Source organism: Lontra canadensis, unplaced genomic scaffold (genome assembly GCF_010015895.1).
Source record: "Lontra canadensis isolate GAN:19392208 unplaced genomic scaffold, GSC_riverotter_1.0 scaffold201, whole genome shotgun sequence".
Taxonomy (NCBI): domain Eukaryota; kingdom Metazoa; phylum Chordata; class Mammalia; order Carnivora; family Mustelidae; genus Lontra; species Lontra canadensis.
Window position 1 is genome coordinate 1,368,619 of NW_022631195.1, and position 6,513 is coordinate 1,375,131.

Genomic DNA, 6,513 nt, shown 5'->3' on the forward strand with positions numbered 1-6,513 from the left:
ACAACAACAACAACAGCAAAGAGCCCTGGACCTGATGGCTTTATTGGTGAATTCTGCCAAACATTTAAGGGAACATCAACACCGATTCTTCTTAGACCTTCCAATACATTGAAGAGGAGGGATCACATCTTAACTCATTCCATTAGGCCAGCATAGTCAATCTGGAAAGTCTACATATAGCATGATTCCAACTATAGGTCATTCTGAAAAAGGCAAAACTATGTAAACAGTAAGAAGTCGGTGGTTTCCAGGGATAGAAGGGGGAGGGATAAATAGGTAGAGCACAGATTTTTAGGGCAATTAAATACTTTATATGGTACCATAATGATGGATACATGTCATTACATGGTTGTACACATCCAAAGACTGTACGACAGCAAGAGTGAATCGAAATGTGAACTATGGCCTTTGCATGAGTATGATGTGTTCATGTAGGTCCATCAGTTGTAACAAATGTTCCAGTCTGGTGGGGATATTGGTACTGGAGGAGGGTGTGATGCGTGGGAGTTTGAGGATATATGGGAACTCTCTGTACCTTCACCTCAACTTTTCTATGAACCTAAAACTTCCCTAAAAAAACACAAACATCACTCAGGGAAAGGAAAACCAAGGCCCAACCCACAAAAGACATGGACTCTTGTCTTTGTCCATCCGTCCGTCCATCCCTTCCTTCCTTCCTTCTTCCCTTTCCCTCTTTCTTTCTAGTACACTCTACTCCCAGCATGGAGACCATCACAGGGTTTGAACTCATGACCCTGAGAACAAGACCTGAGCTGAGATCAAGAGTCAGATGTTTAACTTACTGAGCCACCCAGGCACCCTCCATTCTCACTTTTCTAAAGCAATTGCTGGTGCAGAGGATCATTCCCGTCAGGGATTCTCTGATGAAATGGGAACATTATCAACCTGTGAGAATGGGTTCACCACAGGGCACAGGGTCAGGTGAAGCCTAGGGCTTCTATCCAAAACTCACAGCCCATGTTCTTAGTGTGGTGGAGAGGTCCAGGGTAAAATCTGAATTGTGGGTGGACTCCTTAAGAGAGTTCAGGACCCCTAGTGGACAGGCTTCACACTGGTTCACCCTGCCATCTCAGGTGTCTGTGGGCCAAGCTTCTTCCTGAGTCAGGGTTACCTGGAGGCCAGCACTGAGCCGGAAAGACTGGCCACAAGTGATTCCATCTGTCCCTAGAAAGCAGAATCCATAGAATGCAGCTCAGATGTTGCCCCAGTTCTGACATCTGGGCCTCTTTTCAGCAGGGGACATGGAAATGTCAAGTGAGGACTAATGCACAAAATGCTCCGTCATCTGGGTTGGACAGAAAAGGATCAGTAGAAAGTGTTTTCATCACCTTTAAAATGAGTAATGTGGAAACATAGAGATCTTAACTAGGTTAATGTAGATAACCTCATGCTTGCTGCTTGATTAGAACGAGGTCAGCAAGAAACAGGCTCCAAACTCCCTCCTTGTTTTTTGTTTTTTGTTTTGTTTTGTTTTGTTTTTGGTCTTTCAGCAGGAACTCAGAGGCAGACAGAAGTGAGTAGGGGCTTTTAAAGGTGAGACTCTGCTGGCCAACCCTGGGCTCCCACAGATTTGACCTTTGTCTCCTTCTCCACCAGGCCCAGGTCACTCAAAATGGAGGATGCCAGTTCCTAGAGCCAGTCCTTCTCAGAAATCAGAGTTCCCTAAGGAGCTCATTGGGGGAAGAGAGACCTAGCTCTCTGCTTGCTCTGCGCTACCCTCTGTGGGGATAACACAGTGATGGAGCTGGGGAGAGTGACACGTAGTGGAAGAATTCTTGGATGTTTCAGAGGCAACATTTGGGGAACCTGGCTTTGGGTGAGTTGTTAAGGCCCTTAATTTTTCAGACTCCTCCTTTGAGAGGGCACTTAGCCCTACATGACCACTTGGGATATGCGTGTGGAATGACCCATCAGTCACAGACTAAGCCTTACTGCTGTGGCTATTGACCCTTTGACCTTGGAGACTAATTCCTGGGGGCACTCAGGGTTGGATTTTGAAGTACCCTATGCCCAAGAAGACATTCTGTTCAGGCTTCCACAGGGTCCTTTTGTTCCTCCCTTCAACACTACAATCTGTTCTCTTATTTCCCAGCTGTAAGACTCACTGGAGAGACCCTAAAGTGGCAGTGGACAGCCCTCCCCCTCCGAAGAGTCATTTGTGCCCTCTGTTACTCCAGAGCTCTTCTCTCTAGCTTCCCCATGGATTACCAGGGCCTGTGCAGCATATGGTTGACCTGGGAGCAAGAAGCCCGAGGAAAGGGAGGTGCCAGGAGCCATGAGGTGAGGGATAGAAGGACTATCAGAAATCAGGGATGTGGGGAAAGGGGATACTTGCCAGCCCTGTCTGGCCTGTTTGCCCCCTTCTCTCCAAGATGCTCTTCTCGCCTCTTGTCTCTCACAGGTAACTGTGCATGCTCCACTTTGAGAGTCAGAAGGTGGGAAGGTCTATTGGGTGGGGTCACTGCACACTCCTCATGGCTCCATTCTGAGGAGCCCCTTGCCCTTTAGCACCAGGAGTTTGGCTCCCTCAGGTGCCTGCAACATCACCACAGTCCCTCTCGAGGGCACCCAATTCTCAGTGTGGGGCCCTCAGTGTTCCTAGTTGCAACATCACACTCTCCTCAGCAGTTCCTCCTTTTGAGGGTTAGACTCCATTACTCCAGTGTCCCCACTGTGCCTCTGAGACTTCACTGCAGACACATGCACTCTACCTATTAGACCTCAGAGCCTGAGCTCTGTGATCTCATGCCTTCCTGTGGACTCTGCTTAGCTCACTTCCTTCTGCACCCTTCCTCTTGACCCTTACATAGTCTTGCTCCTGAATTGACCCTAGTCCTTTCAGCTTGGGGTGTTCGCAGAAGCTTGTCTGTGTTTGCCACATGTATGTGGTCATGCCCAGTGCAGCCCGGCTCCCGCCTCGGTTCCTCCTCCCCACAGGGCTTGGCATGCAGTTCCAGTGGATATCCTGGGTTTTAAATCCTGGGACACTTTTAGTCTTTATAAAGGACTTCTGTTGAATTTGATGCAGTTATCACCCCAGCCTTTAAGTTTCTCTTTTACTTCAATGTTACCAGGATCCTAATTTTAGTCAGATTCCACTAATGAGTTCCATCTCTCATTGATGGACTCCATTTCCTCTCTCTGCCCTCAATGATGCTTTTGCCCAGGCCCCAAACTTCTGCCAATCTAATGACTCCAACATGGCCCAGAGCACCATCAATTCCTCACCTCCTTTCACATCTATCCCCATACAAGAAAACACCAACTTTATCTTGGCTGATGTACTGAGACACTTACATAAGAAATGAGGGGTCGTCCTTGATCTTATTTCTTCCTCACTGTCTAAATCTGTCCAGTCACCTAGTCCTTCTACTTTTACCCCTTAAGCATTTCTGGCACTTGTGCCTTCTCTTGCATGCTTATCATGAATTCAGTCCCGTATCACCTTTATCTTGGTTAATTCCTAACCCTTTCAATCTTAAGTGACTTTATCTGCATTACCCCTTCACCTTGCTTATCCATTTCTCTACCATAGGTTCAGCTCCATATCACCTTCACCAGAATAGACACATTCTTCTTGTCCACTCCCACCAGTTAAATCCCATAAACCTTTATGTGCATCATCCCTACAACCTCCTCATTCTTTTCCCCACCAGCAGGCTCGTAACAGCCACTTCCCTGCCTCTTACCTTGGCTGGTTTAAACAACTCCATCCTGACTTGATACAGCTTAAATACTCTCAAAGCTTTCAATGCCCATTTTATAGCCAGTGCCCGGTCCTGGTCCCTAGGGGTCATGCATGGTGGGAAGTCTCAGCCTCAGCCTCTGCCTCTGCTTGCCTGAGACTCTGCACCCAGCATGAGAACTACCCCTGTGCTCACACTCACTTGTGCTCATGCCTGTCCTGGCCCCCTTCTCTCCCTTCCTCCTCACTGTTGACCAGTGCCCTAGGCCCACTGAGACTGGGTCCTCCCTCTCTTGCTCTTTACTTGGGGATGGAGGAGAGGGGGGATGACATTACTGCTCCAACAGCCACACATGGTATTCACCTCGAGAAATAAGGGAATTGGAGCTGTACATTCCCATGTGGGTCCTGAGGGAGGGCTGTGTTCTCAGAATGTTTTTTTTTTTGAGGAGTGGAAGGGGGTTGTTTTTAGCTATGAGTTTGTCCACTCAAGTGGTGTTCCCTTTATCTTGGTGGTTTGTAGGGACTTTTTGTGGATGTGTTCTTTCAATTTTTTTAAAAAATATTTTATTTATTTATTTATCAGAGAGGGAGGGAGAGGGAGGGAACACACAGGCAGGGGAAGTGGCAGGCAGAGGGAGAAGCAGGTTCCCTGCTGAGCAAGGACCCTGGGGTCATGACTTGAGCAAAGGCACATGCTTCACTGACTGAGCCCCCCCAGGTGCCCTGTGTGTTCTTTTGAAGAAATTTGGAACAGATGATCAAGACCAGAGAAACTGTGTTGGGGGAAATAGAGAGATCTTGGTCAAAGGGCATAACCTTGTAGTTACAAAATGAGTAAGTTTGGGCATCTAATGCACAGCGTGGTGATTATACTTAATAGCACTGCACGCTGTACTTGAAATTTGCTGACAATAGATGTTAAGTGTTCTTATCACACAAAGAAAGGCGTGGAAAACTGTGTTAGGTGATGGACTTGTTAATTAGCTTTATTGTGGTAACCATTTAGCAATGTATAAGTGTATTCAATCATCACATTGTATACCTTAAATATATACTATTTTTGTTAATTTACCCCAATAAACATGCAAGAAAAAAAGATCAGAGAAACTACCCTGGAAATGCAGGGAGGGCTTTGGGTGCAGTGCTCTAGGCAGACCTTTCTGCTGGGGAACTGGACAGCATCACGGATGTTTCTGTGTGGCAGGGAATCACCATCCCTAGAAAAAAGGATTCTTACCACCGCTAGTGGTCTCTCTCTCTCTCTCTCTTTTTAAAAAACATTTTTATTTATTTTTTATTTGAGAGAGAGATCACAAGTAGGCAGAGAGGCAGGCAGAGAGAGAGGGGGGGAAGCAGGCTCCCTGCTGAGCAGAGAGCCCAACACAGGGTTCGATTCCAGGACCCTGGGATCATGACCCGAGCCGAAGGCAGAGGCTTTAACCCACTGAGCCACCCAGGCGCCCCTAGCTAGGGGTCTCTTAAGGCCCCTTTTGTTCTAGGTTTCTGGAAAAATGGGATTGTGACTAATACAGAGAACTCTCCTGATCTCATTCCACAGTTAGAATGACAACCTTGAAGCCCAGGCAGGTGAGAAGAGGAAGTGGACTCAGGAGGAGCAAATGGGATAAATGAGCATCTGAAAGTGTGCGAATGGAACTCATGAGGCTCTCTGTTGTTTCCTGGGTCTTGGGGCTATTACAGCCAGGTTCTCTCTGGTTTGGCTCATCATGGATGCCCATAATGAGGACCAGCCAGCCTGCTGTGTTGGTGAGGAAGTCAGGGCAGGTTGCATGACATCCTGTTGTTTTATCCTCTTTCAGCTGCTGGGACCCACGTAAGTTGTCAGTCCTTCGAGCCTGGTGCTGTGGCCTGAAACCTGACCCCTAACCTCTTTGTAAGGGCATGGGCGGGGTGTAAGGGGTGAGAAATGAGTGACTTGAGATGTTTCCATGGTCAGTGTTTGCAACATGCAGTGACCACTGTTCTACTTGGACTTCTTAGGACACAGAAGCAAATAAAGTTCAGTCCTCACCCTCAAGCAGGCCCCATAGCTTTGAGGAGAAAACAATTGCTTCCATATAGGCACCCCAGCCTACAGGGCTTGGGGAACCAGGCCCTGCAGCTATTTGTCAAATTCTTCTGAGATAAGAGCTTCTAGGTATTTTTCTTTGGCCACAAGATGGGAAGGACACCTTACTTCTGTTCCATAACAAGCTACTGTATTTCATTTTTCCTCAGAGCATTCACCAGCCCAAATAACTTCTCTGCTTATCATCTCTCCGTGCTAGGATATATGCTCCATGAGGCCAGGAATTTCGTTTTATTCACTTCTCTGTCCCTAGCGTCTAGAACCATTCCCAGAATAGGTACTTACCAAATACATTTGTTGATTAAATGAATCCATGAATCAACTGTACTAGATCTCTTTAAGAAAGGAGAGAGTGCTATTTGGGAAAACATTATGTCACATTATACAGGTTATTAAATGTTGGGTTTCTGGGGCTGATAGGCACAGTGTAGTTTTTAATTAGTGCCCATGGCCTTGGCCAATGTCTGTGAGACTGAACTCACAAATGCAGGGCCGTTGTCTGACCCGATCATGAGAGGCAATCCAAACTTAAGAATTATTTCTCTCAGTAGTTTTTTGGCTACCATTTCTGCCATTTCATATTTGGTGGAAAAAGCCTCTACCCAGCCTGAAAAGGTATCCACAAAAATTAACATATACTTGTGTCTAATGGGTTCTGTTATTATTTCTACAGAATATTAGGCAAGATCATTTAAACAAGCTATTGTGTAACTTT